Source organism: Coregonus clupeaformis, chromosome 30 (genome assembly GCF_020615455.1).
Source record: "Coregonus clupeaformis isolate EN_2021a chromosome 30, ASM2061545v1, whole genome shotgun sequence".
NCBI lineage: Eukaryota > Metazoa > Chordata > Actinopteri > Salmoniformes > Salmonidae > Coregonus > Coregonus clupeaformis.
Genome location: NC_059221.1, coordinates 1,156,407 through 1,175,961, shown reverse-complemented (window position 1 = coordinate 1,175,961; position 19,555 = coordinate 1,156,407). Strand labels below are relative to the sequence as shown.

The following is a 19,555-nucleotide window of genomic DNA, read 5'->3' as shown; positions in this document are numbered from 1 at the left end:
GACCCAGCCACGTTTCATCTTCAATGCCCTTGTTGATGGAAGGAGGTTTTCACTCAAAATCTCACAATACATGGCCCCATTCATTCTTTCCTTTACACGGATCAGTCGTCCTGGTCCCTTTGCAGAAAAACAGCCCCAAAGCATGATGTTTCCACCCCCATGCTTCACAGTAGGTATGGTGTTCTTTGGATGCAACTCAGCATTCTTTGTCCTCCAAACACGACGAGTTGAGTTTTTACCAAAAAGTTATATTTTGGTTTCATCTGACCATATGACATTCTCCCAATCCTCTTCTGGATCATCCAAATGCACTCTAGCAAACTTCAGACGGGCCTGGACATGTACTGGCTTAAGCAGGGGGACACGTCTGGCACTGCAGGATTTGAGTCCCTGGCGGCGTAATGTGTTACTGATGGTAGGCTTTGTTACTTTGGTCCCAGCTCTCTGCAGGTCATTCACTAGGTCCCCCCGTGTGGTTCTGGGATTTTTGCTCACCGTTCTTGTGATCATTTTGACCCCACGGGGTGAGATCTTGCGTGGAGCCCCAGATCGAGGGAGATTATCAGTGGTCTTGTATGTCTTCCATTTCCTAATAATTGCTCCCACAGTTGATTTCTTCAAACCAAGCTGCTTACCTATTGCAGATTCAGTCTTCCCAGCCTGGTGCAGGTCTACAATTTTGTTTCTGGTGTCCTTTGACAGCTCTTTGGTCTTGGCCATAGTGGAGTTTGGAGTGTGACTGTTTGAGGTTGTGGACAGGTGTCTTTTATACTGATAACAAGTTCAAACAGGTGCCATTAATACAGGTAATGAGTGGAGGACAGAGGAGCCTCTTAAAGAAGAAGTTACAGGTCTGTGAGAGCCAGAAATCTTGCTTGTTTGTAGGTGACCAAATACTTATTTTCCACCATAATTTGCAAATAAATTCATAAAAAATCCTACAATGTGATTTTCTGGATTTTTTTTCTCAATTTGTCTGTCATAGTTGACGTGTACCTATGATGAAAATTACAGGCCTCTCTCATATTTTTAAGTGGGAGAACTTGCACAATTGGTGGCTGACTAAATACTTTTTTCCCCCCACTGTATATCTCAAGGCCATCATACTGTTAAATAGCCATCACTAGCACATTAGAGGCTGCTGCTGCCTATTGAAATCACTGGCCACTTTAAGGAATGGAACACTAGTCACTTTAACAATGTTTACATATCTTGCACTACTCATCTCATAAGTATATACTGTATTCTATAATATTCTACTGTATCTTAGTCCATGCCGCTCTGTCATTACTTGTCCATATACGTATATGTTCTTAAATTCCATTCCTTACTAGATTTGTGTGTATTGGGTATGTGTTGTGAAATTGTTAGATATTACTTGTTAGAAATTACTTCATTGTCGGAGCTAGAAGCACAAGCATTTCGCTACACCTGCAATATCATCTGCTAAACACGTGTATGTGACAAATCAAATTTGATTTGATCTAGCTAAGTGGATAGGTCAATATTGTTTAGACATGTACACATGTTCATGAAATACAATAGATGGCCATAATCACCCCCAGACACACCTGGCAAACTTGATGGGTCGTGTAATCATTTGGTGACATGAAGTCTTTTGTTTAGACATGTAGCTAGCTAGCTAGCTAGCTAAACAATGAACCAGCATAATCACAACCCATACTACTACCAATAGAAACTGATTGTCATAGCTGTAGTATTGAATCTGCATGTAGCTAAAGCTAACCAACTAGGTTCAATGTTAGCTAGCTAGCTCACATTAGGCTACAACTAGCAATGCAAATGGATTCCTGATACAAATAATATTAATACACAGATCATACACATACTATATACATTCAGAAAAGAGATGAAACCACTCCCCCTCCAAAAAAGCCACTGACTTCCAAAACAAGTCACAAATTGCCCTGCCTTTTGATCCTGGTTGATGTGTCAACAACTATCTGCAAATTATGAGCAGTCAGCAGTTCACACACCAAGTAGGTCACTGCCAGCAAGCATTTGGCCTCCCTTGATAAAACAATTATAAAATAATTAGCCAATCAGCATTGAGCTGAGCTCAACTGTGGGTTGTCCTGGTGCAGCAAAACGCCCCCCAAGGGAGGCCAGTTTGGATTTGGCTTCAGACCAATCAAATCACTTAGTTTGCAAAACGTCATTTTCAAAAAAACGTGTCTGTTTCTGGTCTTCTTGTGTTGATGTCCTGCAGTAGCTAGCTTGCTAAATCGGCCCTTTCCTAAGCCATGGATGAAGATGGGGATTTGGACTTAATTCTCTGTACAGGCCAATGATTATGACGGCGATTCTGATCTAACCATAAATGAATCTGAATATGCACCAAGGCCAGAGACATGTCAAACAGCTGTCACTTTCCCACTTCCCATACTCTTGGAACATTCTGAAAGCCTTAACCCAATGAGTCCCACCGATTTGCACTTCTAACCTCTTTTAAACGTGTGTTTAAGCTACAGACTTCTGGGTTGTACCATTGGATTCGTCTGTTTCTTCTTCTGTTTTGCTTTATGACGCTCACAAGCTATACAAGTCATTAGAAGGTAAGGGGCTCTTCTACATAGAGGATCATAGGAAATCCAAGGACATAGTCTATAATACTGTAATAAGCTCATGTGGTTACTGTCACAAACTCCACACAGTTGTCACTGACTAGTTGGATGGTCATTTCCCACTGAGCAAATCATTTCTGTACTTACAGCATTCATATAAATAAATGTTTATCAGGTTTTTGCTTTGGCAAATCTTTTTTTTATTGACATTTATCACTAAAACTCATGAATGCAACTGTTTATGTCAAATTGTTTTGTTTTCTACTTGTAACCCGCGTTGTCCTGAAAAGAAAATGGTAAAACACTTCATTGTGAGGCTAAATATAAGGGCTGGACATGCAGATAAAAGTCAGATAAATTAAAAGCCCCCCCCTTGAAGTCTCTTTAAAGACCACTTAGAATAACTTTTCCTCTCCTCACATGCTACTCCTCCAGATTCAGGCGTGGCCAACAAGTGCAATTCTCGCCTCTCGCCCTGAACCTTAGTGAAAAGGCTAAATCGCCCACTGGCGTAGAATGCGTTGTCACTTTCCAGTTTTTTTGTCAAGGGTCATTATCGAAGGTGAAGCCGATACATTACAGAGCAGGTGAAGCCAATACTGCCGGAAAACCAAGCCAAGCTGCAGATGAACGAAACAGCATGATCAATTATAATGGGGCTTTGAAGAGGTATCAGCAGGTTAGGCAGTTCCAGAGAGTCCTCAAGCTGAAAGAGCTCCAGGGCACTTCTTTGTCAATAAACCTATTTTGAGTGTTGAACTGAAAAGCGTCCACTGCGTGTGTGTACAGTTTCCTCCATGATTATGTAAGACACATTGAAGAAATACTCAGTCTGAAGAATATGTGCGCAATACTCAATCTGAAAAACTGCACCTCAATTCAATGGAACCTGACTGATTTTTTATATAACTCTAACAAAAGCACAATGTTGTGTAACTTTCTACAGGGTTTTCTGTCAAAGTTTTGCCACTATTAGTACATTTACATTTTAGTCATTTAGCAGACGCTTTTATCCAGAGCGACTTACAGTTAGTGAATACATATTTATTTTTTATACTGGCCCCCCCGTGGGAATCAAACCCACAACCCTGGCGTTGCAAACGCCATGCTCTATCAACTGAGCTACATACCTGCCGGCCATTCCCTCCCCTACCCTGGACGACGCTGGGCCAATTGTGCGCCGCCCATGAGTCTCCCGGTCGCGGCCGGCTGCGACAGAGCCTGGATTTGAACCAGGATCTCTAGTGGCACAGTTAGCACTGCGATGCAGTGCCTTAGACCACTGCGCCACTCAGTACCAAGAGGATACTTTCCTGATTACCGTTGATTAGGTTCAGTAATTCTGTCTTTCTCTCCTTCACACATATGTTATGCTCTGTGGCAGAATTGACAACATTTTCCTTAAGAATTATATTCTGTCTCATTTAAATCAAAAGCCGATCTACTCTACTATCTACTCTGGTATGGAAGAAATAGGACGATTGCGTGAGAATAGTTGTCACGATCGTTTACAGACGGGACGGACCAAGGCGCAGCGTGATATGCATACATGTTTATTAACAAATAAACACAACGACAAAACAATAAACAAACGATACGTGAAGTCCAACGCAACGCAACGCAACGCAACGCAACGCAACGCAACGCAACACAACACAACACAACACAACACAACACAACACAACACAACACAACACAACACAACACAACACAACACAACACACCTTACACGGAACAAGATCCCACAACTAACAGGTGCCAAAAGGCTGCCTAAGTATGGTCCCCAATCAGAGACAACGAGCAACAGCTGCCTCTGATTGGGAACCACACAGGCCAACATAGATCTATACATACTAGATCTAACCATAGACAATCAACATAGCACAACACGACACAGAAAATACACACCCTGACTCAACCAATACGAGTCCCTAGAGTCAGGGCGTGACAATAGTGTTTTGTTTCTCTCTGTGCATGCTTTTATCGACCAGAGAGTGCCACCCTTTAAAACATCCTTGAGTGTAGAGTGATTTCCCTCCAGTGTTCAATTACAGGGGCTCTACCTCAGTAATAGTAATCATGAGAGCCAAGAGGCAACACTTAGTCAACGTTTCTGATTAGCCCAGGTATCAGAATACCTTTACCATGACTAGAAATATTGAATGGTTGCCAAAGCACAACACACAAGACATACTCAGGTTATACAGCTTTTTATCATTAGACTCGCCAGCCTGCCAACGGTGGTCGATTGGGTGTAATTTAAATATATTATTTGTTATTTTCTGACATGATAAACGACAACAAGACCAAAGACTCTGTTTTTTTAATAAAGGGGGCTGAGCTCTGAATGAAACCTCAGAAAAATAACTGGTGTATTTATACTACATTTGGGACCATCTGGAAATGTGTGGTCAAATTAGATGGGCTCTGTAGGTTTAGTGAGAAAAAGGTTTGAGTGAATTTGGTCTCTGCAGTGCGATTACATTTGATTCATTGTGCTTTCTACTAAGCCCTGTGTCTCAAAGCACTTAACAAAAGGCTAAGGCCCCTGGTCTCTTATAAACCAAAGCTATGGTAATGGTAGCAACCAGGGAACAACTTAAAATTCTGGGTCTGAGTGAAAAAATCTCCAGGGGAATCAGCAGTTAGCTTAGTGGTTAAGAGCGTTGTGCCAGTAACCGAAAGGTCGCTGGTTCTAATCCCCGAGCCGACTAGGTGAAAAATCTGTCAATGTGCCCTTGAGCAAGGCACTTAACCCTAATTGCTCCTGTAAGTCGCTCTGGATAAGAGTGTCTGCTAAATGACTAAAATGTAAATAATGTAAATGAATCAGAAAAATATGCTTTAGCCCAACCTATAGCCAGCATGGCAAGGCTCACAGTTCTTATGACTTCAAGGGGCAGTCAGTCACAACAGGGGTAGCTAGCTGCAGCCACTCAGTGCAGTTACAGGTGATAGAATTGTTTTAACCCGCTTTTTCCAGTGACTTTTCCGTGGCTGGGGTAATGCCTCACAGGGGTAAAACAGAGGGAAACTTCAGCCTGGTAATGACTCTGCACCATACTTCCAGCAAAAAAGTGGCTGGGCTGGATGGTTGTCTTGTAAGGTGGCTGCTGGCTGTGTTGACGGAAACCTCACCGTGGAGCATGTTATGTGAGTCCTGTCATCTGGTTGTGTTTAGTGTTTAAAATCTCAGAAGACCTCATCTGGGGAGCTTTAGTGCTGTGTGTGTGATTTAGTTTTTCTTAGTTTTTGATTTGTCCTTCAAGGTATTTGCTGATTAACCCTAACCCCTAGAGGTTGTAGTTTAGGGGTTGAATTAAAATTACTAAAGGAAATGAGTACCTGTGTGAGAGCATCAATCTTAAACAAGAAAGTGCATATACTGTAAATAGCCTTTTTGGCTAGTCATTGTTTCTTGGGGAAAACATTTACAATTGGACACAAACTATTGAGAATTTCTCTGTTTCTGTTTTGCACTGTCACGTTCGTTCATGAACGGGACGGACCAAGGTGCAGCGTGATATGCATACATGTTTATTTGGAATGAATAAACAAGCGACAAAACAACAAACTAAACGAAACGTGAAGTCCAAGGTACACAACACCATACCTCACACGGAACAAGATCCCACAACCCACTAGTGCCAATAGGCTGCCTAAGTATGGTCCCCAATCAGAGACAACGAGCGACAGCTGCTTCTGATTGGGAACCACACCGGCCAACATAGATCTAGACATACTAGATCCTACAACATAGAACAAACACAACAAGGAATATACACACCCTGACTCAACATATAAGCGTCCCCTGAGTCAGGGCATGACAGTATCCCCCCCCCAAAGGTGTGGACCGCACAACATAAACATAACAGGGTAGGGGCCGGGTGGGCATTCCGCCTCGGAGGCGGATCCGGCTCAGGGCGTGACGACCTCTCACTCTTCGCCTCCCTGTTGCGCCCCTGGTCTGGTCTAGACCTCGGCGCGTTGCTTCCCCTCTCCTTCCTCCCACTATACTCCAAGCCCTGTCTGGACCCTGGTGTGGGAGACCCCGAACCTGGAGAGGGGCTGACGTCTGGGTCTGGACTGGAGCCGCTGACCGGAGCTGGACCAGGCACCGGTGGAGCGGACTGCTCAGGCTCCGGACTGGAGCCGCTGACCGGAGCTGGACTGGGCACCAGTGGAGCGGACTGCTCTGGCTCCGGAGTGGAGCCGCTGACCGGATCTGGACTGGACCCCGGTGGAGCGGACTGCTCTGGCTCCGGAGTGGAGCAGCTGACCGGAGCTGGATCAGGCGCCGGTGGAGCGGACTGCTCTGGCTCCGGAGTGGAGCTGCTGACCGGAGCTGGACTGGACCCCGGTGAAGTGGATTGCTCTGGCTCCGGAGTGGAGCAGCTGACCGGAGCTCAACTTGGCACCGGTGGAGCGAACTGCTCTGGCTCCGGAGTGGAACAGGCACGGGCCGTGCCGGACTGGACACACGCACCACTGGCTTGGTGCGAGGAGCAGGCACGGGCCGTGCCGGACTGGACACACGCACCACTGGCTTGGTGCGAGGAGCAGGAACAGGCCGGGCCGGGCTGGCGACGCGCACCACTGGCTTGGTGCGAGGGGCAGGAACAGGCCGGGCCGGCAACGCGCACCACTGGCTTGGTGCGAGGGACAGGAACAGGCCGGACCGGGCTGGATGGTGTTCTTCGGCTTGCAAGCTACCCCTTTTTTCCTCCAAACATAACGATGGTCATTATGGCCAAACAGTTATATTTTTGTTTCATCAGACCAGAGGACATTTCTCCAAAAAGTATGATCTTTGTCCCCATGTGCAGTTGCAAACCGTAGTCTGGCTTTTTCATGTCGGTTTTGGAGCACTGGCTTCTTCCTTGCTGAGCTGCCTTTCAGGTTATGTCGATATAGGACTCGTTTTACTGTGGATATAGATACTTTTGTACCTGTTTCCTCCAGCATCTTCACAAGGTCCTTTGCTTTTGTTCTGGGATTGATTTACACTTTTCGCACCAAAGTACGTTAATCTCTATGAGACGAACGAGTCTCCTTCCTGAGCGGTATGACGGCTGCGTGGTCCCATGGTGTTTATACTTGCGTACTATTGTTTGTACAGATGAATGTGGTACCTTCAGGCGTTTGGAAATTGCTCCCAAGGATGAACCAGACACATTATTTTTTTCTGAGGTCTTGTCTGATTTCTTTTGATTTTCCCATGATGTCAAGCAAAGAGGCACTGAGTTTGAAGGTAGGCCTTGAAATACATCCTCAGGTGTACCTCCAATTGACTCAAATTATGTCAATTAGCCTACCAGAAGCTTGTAAAGCCATGACATAATTTCCTGGAATTTTCCAAGCTGTTTAAAGGCACAGTCAACTTAGTATATGTAAACCTCTGACCCACTGGAATTGTGATACAGTGAATTATAAGTGAAATAATCTGTCTGTAAACAATTGTTGGAAAAATTACTTGTGTCATGCATAAAGTGGATGTCCTAACCGACTTGCCAAAACTATAGTTTGTTAACAAGAAATTTGTGGAGTGGTTGAAAAATGAGTTTTAATGACTCCAACCTAAGTGTATGTAAACTTCCGACTTCAACTGTAAGTTGTTTTTATCTCCATAAAATGATCACGACTATTTCATTGTAACATTACATCTTTGAAAACAGATCTGCAGCCTGCTTTCTGCCATGCCTTTAGCTAGCTAGCTAGCTATGTGCTTTAATAGGACTTGAAGTTATCACTGTTAGAACGGTAACATTAGCTACAGGATTACTTGCTTGCTGTTGAGCGACAACTTCATATTTAAGATTAGCCTAGTTAGCTAGCTAGCTACTTGTTGTAAATACCAGGGCTTGTTTTCAAACTGTTACAGGGTGTTATGACAATACCAGGCATTTAATTCAGTGGCGAACACGGCAGAACAAATATCGCCCCAAAAAAGTTGAGGAAGTCATGTGGCCATAGTTAGCTCTCTTGCCGCTGCACTATGCACTGCCACCAGCTATAGTAAACGTTAATAACACGGTAACCTAGCTACATTCCTATTTTCCACAGCGGTGCTGGTCCCAATGCTTCTCTTTTCTTGTAGTTCTCCTGATTTGTCACAACGGTTTATTTGTGATGAGCTGATTGTAATGTTCATGCCATTTTAGAGGCCATGATTAAGAAGTAGTTTTATGTATATTGTATGTATTTTATTTATAGCTATTCATCTATTAATTTTCTATGGTTTTTGATTAAGTCTTTTTAAACTCAAAGTGGATTCATATTTTTTCTCATTTAAAAAGTGTTTCTTGTTTGTAATTAAAAATATATATATTTGATACCGGTACATCTACTGTTGGTGTGTTTCAGTTTCAACATTTAAAAAAGTGCAATCGCACATTTGAGCTATCTTGTTGCAGGTGCATGGTAACAATTAAATAAGTTAAAAGAAAAAAGAAACCCGCACACTGCTCTTGCTAGTACCACTTTTTTATTGAAGCTTACGTGTCGGCCTCTTGGCCTTCATCAGAGCTTTTTGCTCTACTAAACTAAATAAACCATCTTTGGTATAATAATAATTCATAATCTCAAAGCACATCAAAAGCAAAAAACAAACAAGCAATATATCATGAGTAGCCTAGCTATAGTTGGCTAGGTTAACCAATAGAGGCCAAGTCTGAGTGCATGCATTCTCCAAAGATGGAGGGACAGTTCATGGCTTGATTAGAGGAAGGTGGTCAGGGAGATGGTTGATAAAGATGGAATCTGGTGACCATCTTGTAGAGGGCTGCTCTGGGAACCAGCCTGAGTCGTGTAGCCACTGGACTTCTCCTTCACAATGTATGGCACCCACTTGGGTGATGCCTCACAGCTCTGAGCACCAGATAGCCTCAGCATTGCATTCCTCTACTGCATCTCCCATTCCTCTCAAGCTTCAGATGACTCTTCAATTGATACATACGTAGGCCTACGGTACACTCAAGTTTACGCAAAATACACTATATATACAAAAGTATGTGGACACCCCTTCAAATTAGTGGATTCGGGTATTTCAGCCACACCCATTGCTGACAGGTGTATAAAATCGAGCCACAGCCATGCAATCTTCATAGACAAACATTGGCAGTAGAATGGCCTTACTTACAGTGGCACCGTCATAGGGTGTCAGTTCGTCAAATTTCGGCCCTGCTAGAGCTGCCCCAAACAACTATGAGTGCTGTTATAGTGAAGTGGAAACTTCTAGGAGCAACAGCGGCTCTGCTGGGAAGTGGTAGGCCACACAAATCAAATTTTATTTGGCACATGCGCCGAATACAACAGGTGTAGACATTAACCAACAATGCAGTTTTTTAAATTAAAAATTAAATTAAGTAAAAAATAGATAAGTAAAAAATAAAAGCAAATAACTAAAGAGCAGCAGTAAAATAAAATAACAGTAGGGAGGCTATATACAGAGGGGTACCGGTACAGAGTCAATGTGCGGGGGCACCGGCTAGTTGAGGTAATTGAGGTAATATGTACATGTGGGTAGAGTTAAAGTGACTACGCATAAATAATAAACAGAGTAGCAGCAGCGTAAAAGAGGGGGATGGGGTGGGGTGGGGTGGGTGGGGCAGTGCAAATAGTCCGGGTAGCCATGATTAGCTGTTCAGGAGTCTTATGGCTTGGGGTTAGAAGCTGTTAAAAAGCCTTTTGGACCTAGACTTGGCGCTCCGGTACCGCTTGTCGTGCGGTAGCAGAGAGAACAGTCTATGACTAGGGTGGCTGGAGTCTTTGAAAATGTTTAGGGCCTTCCTCTGACACTGCCTGGTATAGAGGTCCTGGATGGCAGGAAGCTTGGCCCCAGTGATGTACTGGGCCGTACGCACTACACTCTGTATTGCCTTGCGGTCGGAGGCCGAGCAGTTGCCATACCAGGCGGTGATGCAACCAGTCAGGATGCTCTCGATGGTGCAGCTGTAGAACTTTTTGAGGATCTGAGGACCAATACCAAATCTTTTCAGTCTCCTGAGGGGGAATCGGCTTTGTCGTGCCCTCTTCACGACTGTCTTGGTGTGTTTGGACCATGATAGTTTGTTGGTGATGTGGACACGAAGGAGCTCTCAACCTGTTCCACTACAGCCCCGTCGATGAGAATGGGGGCATGCTCAGTCCTCTTTTTTTTCCTATAGTCCACAATCATCTCCTTTGTCTTGATCATGTTGAGGGAGAGGTTGTTATCCTGGCACCACAGGGCCAGGTCTCTGACCTCCTCCATATAGGCTGTCTCATCATTGTCTGTGATCAGGCCTACCACTGTTGTGTCGTCGGCAAACTTGATGATGGTGTTGGAGTCGTGCCTGGCCATGCAGTCATGGGTGAACAGGGAGTACAGGAGGGTACTGAGCACGCATCCCTGAGGGGCCCCCATGTTGAGGATCAGCGTGGCAGATGTGTTGTTACCTATCCTTACCACCTGGGGGCGGCCCGTCAGGAAGTCCAGGATCCAGTTGCAGAGGGAGGTGTTTAGTTCCAGGGTCCTTAGCTTAGTGATGATCTTTGAGGGCACTATGGTGTTGAACGCTGAGCTGTAGTCAATGAATAGCTTTCTCACAAGCTCACAGAACGGGACCGCCGAGTGCTGAAGCCCGTAAAAAATAATCTGTCCTTGGTTTCAACATTCCCTATTGAGTTCCAAACTGCCTCTGAAAGCAACGTCAGCACAAGAACTGTTCGTCGGGCGCTTCATGAAATGGGTTTCCATGGCCGATACACAAGCATAAGATCACCATGCGCAATGCCAAGCGTCGGCTGGAGTGCTGTAAAGTTTGACGCCATTGGACGCTGGAGCAGTGGAAATGTGTTCTCTGGAGTGATGAATCACGCTTCACCATCTGGCAGTCCGATGGACGAATCTGGGTTTGGCTACCTGCCTCAATGCATAGTGCCAACTGTAAAGTTTGGTGGAGGAGGAATAATGGTCTGGGGCTGTTTTTCATGGTTTGGGCTAGGCCCCTTAGTTGCAGTGAAGGGAAATCTTAACGCTACAGCATACAATGACATTCTAGATGATTATGTGCTTCCAACTTTGTAGCAACAGTTTGGGGAAGGCCCTTTCCATAACAATGCCCCCGTGCACAAAGCGAGGTCCATACAGAAATGGTTTGTCAAGATCGGTGTGGTAGAAGTTGACTGGCCTGCACAGAGCCCTGACCTCAACCCCATCGAACACCTTTGGGATGAATTGGAATGCCAAGTGCGAGCCAGGCCTAATCGCCCAACATCAGTGCCTGACCTCAGTAATGCTCTTGTGGCTGAATGGAAGCAAGTCCCATCAGCAATGTTCCAACATCTAGTGGAAAGCCTTCCCAGAAGAGTGCAGGCTGTTATAGCAGCAAAGGGGGGATTAACTCAATATTAATGCCCATGAATTTGGAATGAGATGATCGACGAGCAGGTGTCCACATACTTCTGGCCATGTAGTGTATGTCGTTCCAAATGTTAGCTAGTTAGCTAATGTTAGCCCAAAACAACAACTCAAAAGGTCACTGAGTGGGGCTACAAACTTTATTTACCTTTTCATATGAAGCTATAACTGAAGGTGCAATCAAGACAACAGGGAGACAACGGTCATCCAACTCGGAATTACAAGTCAAACTCGTCATCATCCTAGAGCACCGTCTTCTCTGACCTGAAGATCACCGACGTCATGATTTTTCCATGTCTGCGCTCGTTTTGTTTCCGAATTCCCAGATGTCTTGAACACACCAAAAGTAGTATGTTTCGGCCGTGGCATATCTTTTACTAAACAGTACGTGCTAAATAGTATGTAGTATGATAAGTACACATTATAAGTACACGGCTACTGTGCATAAACATTTGAAGATAAATCAAGACAATGCACTGTCAGTGCTTAACTGTGGTTCTAGAAAATATGAACTATTTTTTTACTTATTACATACCGCATGTTTAGTATTTGATATGCCCAATTTAAGTATTAGCCAAATACATATGGTTAGCAACAGCGGTTTTTTAGCGTGCAGATAGCCACTCGCTGGGTCCAGCCAACACATTAGTCTGGCCCTTACCCCAGGGCACTCTGGGATTCCTGACATATAGGCTCCAATGTCCTTCATCAACTCTCTCGCCTGCTGTCCTCAGGTACCCCTGCCACCTTCCAACTTCCTTCAAACGCTACATTTGAATAGATGTATTGGCACTGCAAGCATGGCTTTCCGTAGTTGAGGAAATACTACAGACTTGTGTTTCAGATGAGTGCTTCCAGATGTGTGGGGATCTTAAACACACATTAGACAGCTGGGGATCATAGTCAAGACAAAAATGCGGATGACACATCATTTATCTCCTAAATGTGACAAGCGCCGATGGCCTGGCAAGCACATTTACCTTTCACAATATCCACCTTTGTTGGGTGAAAAAAAACATGTTTAACACACAAAAGCCAGTGAGTGAACACTCCAGTCGGCCATTGGCTTGTTCATGATAGAAAATTAGTAATGACCATTAGTTTTATGGTTTGCAGGTAAAGGGGTCCAGGGGGCTACTCTCAGAATTAATAGCGACTTTATGGCAACAGTATCCCCTATGTGTGGACAGGACCCCCGCTTTGTCACTCACCAGTGGTGTTTTTATTGGTTTATTTTTTCCAGCCTTTTGTGTTCGTAGGAGGTCATTGGTTGCCTGACGACTCAATCTGAATTTTTCCGCTGCTCTGTCATTCACTACATACTTCTGTCTGAGGCTGCCATTATTGAAGTCGTTTGTGGTGACGTCAAAATGAGGAGTGTTGTACAAAACAAAGTCATCAGCGATTGGATCATCTCTAACTAATCAGAGTATCAAAGCAAACATTTCCTAAAACCCGCTTTACCCACGTGTGTTCTGGCTCTGGCCCAACCCATCGGTTTCTGGGACCAATCAGACGGTCTAGAATGGATTTCCATTCTGGAAATCGTCGGGGAGGTACTCAGATCCAGATTCATTGCGGAGAAGAAACTAACGTCCATGGGCGTGGCGTAGCGTTAGGCAAGAGCAAGGAGTTTAGATAGCCAGGCAAGGCCATTGGCCCTCGTTTCACAAATCTACTTTAGTGCAAATGCGTGTGTAAAGTCACAGTAAATTCAGCTGTACTTTTGGATTAATCACGTTTGCCCTTTCAGGATGTTCAGTAGGTTAGAAACCGTGTGTGATGACTTACGAATTGGTTGCACACATAGTTGGGCTACTTTTCTGAAAACAAATTGTGTGTACTTCTCTACTGATGATTCATAAATTAGACCCACTCTGTATTATGCGTTAGGCTACTTGCAACACATGCTGATCTTTGGAAAACATTGTAAGCCTACTATAGCCCTCCATTACAGTATATTGTTAGTTTAGATCAGAGTAGTACTTAAGCCACTTCCAAACATGCCTTCTCTCAGAAGACATGGCTCTCAACCAGGGTTGTTCAGTGCCATCAGTCATACAGTGACTGCACTGCCTTGCTCCCATTCCTTCCATGTCATGACTTCTGATTGTTGTATATATTTATGTGTGTGGGACCTCAGACGCTATCCGTCACCCAGAGCACGCTGTATGCGACTCAGGAGAGTGCCTGAGAGTCAGTTGCCAGATTGGGTATGGAAATGGCCTAAAAGCTGTCTCTTTGCTTCTGTCTGTCTCGTTCCAGCATCAATAACAAACTGCAGCAGCCAGAGGCAGCATCTGGGGTCCTGGAGTACGCCATGAAGAAACTTTGGTGAACTGGTAAGTGACTTCACTGACTTGTTCTCCATCCATCTCTATTGTACATACATTTTAAATTGGCCATATAAAGTGTCTCCTTACCTCCTACCTCGAAATGCATCCCTTAACAACAGAATGAGCACCACTTGAAACATGTTCCCCGAGAATGTCCTGTGCTCAATCTACAATGGATGATCTCTGCATGTGTATTTCCCACCGTAAAGCATTGAGGAGGAGGTTTTATGGTGTGGGGCTGCTTTGCTGATGACACTGTCTGTGATTTATTTAGAATTCAAGGCACACTTAACCAGCATGGCTACCACAGCATTCTGCAGCGATACACCATCCCATCTGGTTTGGGTTTAGTGGGACTATCATTTGTATTTCAACAGGACAATGACACAACACACCTCCAGGCTGTGTAAGGGCTATTTTACCCAGAAGGACATTGATGGAGTGCTGCATCAGATGACCTGTCCTCCAAAATCCCCCGACCTCAACCCAATTGAGATGGTTTGGGATGAGTCGGACCGCAGAGTGAAGGAAAAGCAGCCAACAAGTGCTCAGCATATGTGGGAACTCCTTCAAGACTGTTGGAAAAGCATTCCAGGTGAAGCTGGTTGAGAGAATGCCAAGCGTTTGCAAAGCTGTCATCAAGGCAAAGGGTGGCTATTTGAAGAATCTCAAACATATTTTGATTTGCTTAACACTTTTTTGGCTACTACATGATACCATATGTGTTATTTCATAGTTTTGATATCTTCACTATTATTCTACAATGTAGAAAATAGTAAACAATAAAGAAAAACCCTTGAATGAGTAGGTGTTCTAAAACTTTTGACCGGTAGTGTATTTTGGGCTTTTTCTCCTCCAGTTTATGGGAAAACTCAAATTTGTCAAAGTCACATACCTGATACTATTATTTCTACAATTTCTCCATTCTCAAAATTATAAAATGCATACCAAAAACCATACCAAAATCCCTTACCGTAGGCATAATATCGATCAAATTTGGACTCATCAGACCAAAGGACAGATTTCTACTGGTCTAATGTCCATTGCTTGTGTTTCAAGGCACACCTGTTAATTGAAATTGAGAGAATGCCAAGAGTGTGCAAAGCTGTCATCTAGGCAAAGGGTGGCTACTTTAAAGAATCTCAAATATAAAATACATTTTGATTTGTTTAACACTTTTTTGGTTACTACATGATTCCATATGTGTTATTTCATAGTTTTGATGTCTTCACTATTATTCTACAATGTAGAAAATAGTAAAAATAAAGAAAATCCCTTGAATGAGTAGGTGTGTCCAAACTTTTGACTGGTACTGTATATAAATTATTTAACATTTTCCTTTATTATTTTCCCCTAACCCTACCATCCCTCCACTAATTGGAGTAAACTAATGGACAGCAACACTTAGCCTTTTACTTCCAGCTTATACATACTATATACATTTTACGGACACAGTATATTTAACAATAAGTTATCTTTTGTTTGTTTTTAGTCCGATCCTTCAGCTCCACTCAACCCATCTATCTCTGAACACCATCCATTTTCTATTTGCCATATATTTTTCAACTGTGCTGTGATGTTTCACAAAAGTTTTGAACCTTTCAATTCTCATAGATTCTACATATTGTAAATTAAAGAGAAACATTTTTGCTAAGAGTATTATTATATTATTGATCGATTGACTAAGACTTTTTAAATCACCCAGCAGTGCTATTTGCAAAGTTAGCTCCAGGTAAATGTTGCAATTCTTCAGCCATTCCTGAACCTGCGACCAAAAACAAGCTGCATATGGACAGTACCAAAACAAATGATCTATTATCTCTTCACAGCAAAAACGGCAGAGCTGGGATGGTTGTATTCCCCATATACAGTGCCTAAAGAAAGTATTCAGACCCCTTGACTTTTTCCACATTTTGTTACATTACAGCCTTATTCTAAAATTGATTAAATTGTTTTCCCCCCTCATCAATCTACACACAATACCCCATAATGACAAAGCAAAAACAGCAAAAATGTCTCAAAACCTAATTTATTTATTTTAAATTGAAGGGAAAATTTAATTTACATAAGTATTCAGACCCTTTACTCAGAACTTTGTTGAAGCACCTGTGGCAGTGATTACAGCATTGAGTCTGTTTGGGTATGACGCTACAAACTTGGCACACCTGTATTTGGGGAGTTTCTCCCATTCTTCTCTGCAGATCCTCTCAAGCTCTGTCAGGTTGGACGGGGAGCGTTGCTGCAGAGCTATTTTCAGGTCTCTCCAGAGATGTTCAATCGAGTTCAAGTCCGGGCTCTGGCTGGGCCACTCAAGGACATTCAGAGATTTGTCCCGAAGCCATTCCTGCGTTGTCTTGGTTGTGTGCTTAGTGTTGTTGTCCTGTTGGAAGGTGAACCTTCTCCCCAGTCTGAGGTCCTGAGTGCTCTGGAGCAGGTTTTCATCAACGATCTCTCAGTACTTTGCTCTGTTAATCTTTCCCTCGAACCTGAGTAGTCTCCCAATCCCTGCCGCTGAAAAACATCCCCACACACCACCATGCTTCACTGTAGGGATTGTACCAGGTTTCCTCCAGATGTGACACTTGGCATTCAGGCCAAAGAGTTCAATCTTGGTTTGATCAGACCAGAGAATCTTGTTTCTCATAGTCTGAGATTCCTTTAGGCACCTTTTTGCAAACTCCAAGTGGGCTGTCATGGGCCTTTTACTGAGGAGTGGCTTCCGTCTGGCCACTCTACCATAAAGGCCTGATTGGTGGAGTGCTGCAGAGATGGTTGTCCTACTGGAAGGTTCTCCCATCTCCACAGAGGAACTCTGGAGCTCTATCAGAGTGACCATCGGGTTCTTGGTCACCTCCCTGACCAAGGCCCTTCTCCTCCGGTTGCTCAGTTTGGCCGTGCGGCCAGCTCTAGGATGCCGTACCATGCGGTAATACAACCAAACAGGATGCTCTCGATGGTGAATCTGTAGAAGTTCGTGAGGGTCTTATGGGCAAAGTCAAATTTCTTCAGCCTCCTGAGGTTGGAGAGGTGCTATTGCGGTGTGAAAGGAACATTTAAGGTCCTCAGTGATGTGCACACTGAGGAACTTGAAGCTTTTGACCATCTCCACTGCAGCCCCGTGGATGTGGGTGTGCCCCTCTCTGCTGTCTCCTGTAGTCCACGATCAGCTCCTTCGGTTTGTTGACGTTGAGTGAGTGTTTATTTTCCTGGCACTGCTCCGCCAGGGCTCTCACTGATGTATTGTTGTCTACCTTCACCACCTGGGCCTGTCAGGAAGTCTAGAACCAAGTTGCACAGTAAGGGGTTCAGACCCTGGGCCCTGAGCTTAGTGATGAGCTTAGAGGGCACTATGGTGTTGAAGGCTGAGCTGTAGACGATGAACAGCACTTCTACATAGGTATTCATCTTGTCCAGGTGGGATAGGGCAGTGTGCAGTTCATCGTCCGTGGATCTGTTGGGGCGGTAAGCAAATTGTGGTGGGTCTAGGGTGTCGGGTAAGGTGGAGGTGATATGATCCTTAACTAGCCTCTCAAAGCGCTTCATGATGACAGAAGTGAATGCTACTGGGCGATAGTAATTTAGTTCAATTACCTTCTCTTTCTTGGGTACAGGAACAATGGCGGACATTTTGAAGCAAGTGGGGACAACAGACTGGGACAGGGAAAGATTGAATATGTCCGTAAACACTCCAGCCAGCTGGTCTGCACATGCTCTGAGGATGTGGCTTAGGATGCCATCTGGGCAGGGTCAACATGCTTACATTTCTTACTGACGTCGGCCACAGAGATCATAATGTGCAAGACTACACTTACTGCTTATCAATCCCAGGAGGTCTATGGCTCCATTACATTGGAACCTGATCCATAATCCCAACACAGTGTGTAGCCAAGACACTGACTGCAGTCTTTAGTTGGTACATTGAGAAAACATAAACATTATGTAATAATACGTCTGCTGTATGGTTTTCTTTGATTCATTCCATATCTGGACGATATTAGGACTTATAAATATGTTGAAATGAAAATAAAATAAAAAATGTATACTACATTCAGCTTTCATTTCATGGTGAGTTGGTACAAGGCACACAGTTAAAATTGTACATTAAGCATAGAAAGGATCCTCTGTGTGTGTGTGTGTGTGTGTGTGTGTGTGTGTGTGTGTGTGTGTGTAGGCCACTGGGACAGCATGGAGGAGTATACATGCATGATTCCCAGGGTCACACACGATGGAGCCTTCTTTGGAGCCATGCTGGCTCTGCATCAGGACCACTTCTCATTGGCTCAGCAGGTTGAGAGACATCAGCATCCATTGTTTACACTAAATTATTTTCCCTGGCAGGGTGCAAAGGCCCTCTGAAGTAACATGAAAGTGATTCAAACACCAATACATTCAATTGAAATCAATAGGGACACGATTGTTTTAGGTGTGGGTAACAGAGATAGGTTATGGTAAGGGAAACATACTTGACATACGCTAACCCAAGAGTACCCGTTTTCCCGTAGGTTTTACATTTTCTTAAATTATGCTGTCCTGACACTTTTGCAGATTTCATAGTAAGGTGTGAAAAAGATGATTTGTTTATCCTTTAAAGTTGTGTAAAACTTTAACATTGCTAATAATTTTACAGCCTTTTCCATTAACGTTGAAAATACATGTATCGATGACCTCACAAGTGCTCAAACAAGAATCCCATTTGTTCAATTCTTCCTTTCATAAAAGGGATAAAACAACAAATTCTTCAATTCATAAAAGTATTAAAACATCAAACAGCTTTTTCTTTTACAATGTGGCATTTCCTTGGTGTGGAAACGTTATGTAACTCCCACTCATAAATCATTGTAACTTTCATCCCGGAGCAAACTAAGGAAGTGAGGTATCAACAAGGTTTGTCCCATTAGGTGTGTTTCATTCTGGGATGAGCGATGGAGTCCGAGATTAGCTCACGGTCTTTGGAGGTCGATCCGTCCAGGCCAAATGCCAGGGAGGTGTCTGACATGGTCTGGATCGATCACTGACACCAGTGCACGCACAACTGTTCCTCTGAGCCCCGTCAACCCATCCTGCCAGTCACTCTCTAACCCTAACCCCCAGAGACATGCACACTGCGTCCCCCCTCCGATCCTTTGTCTCTCTAATTCTCAGATTAACTCCAGGTGTGGCCTATAGGTTTCCCTCTGCTGAAAGGGAAAAATGTGACTATTTGATGATGAACCTATTCTCATTGAATGAGGATG

General features: G+C 44.0%; 1 pseudogene; it reads left to right on the top strand.

Annotated features, from left to right (window-relative positions):
* Nucleotides 1-19,555, top strand: part of LOC121546515 — a 108,225-nt pseudogene that overhangs the window by 33,683 nt on the left and 54,987 nt on the right.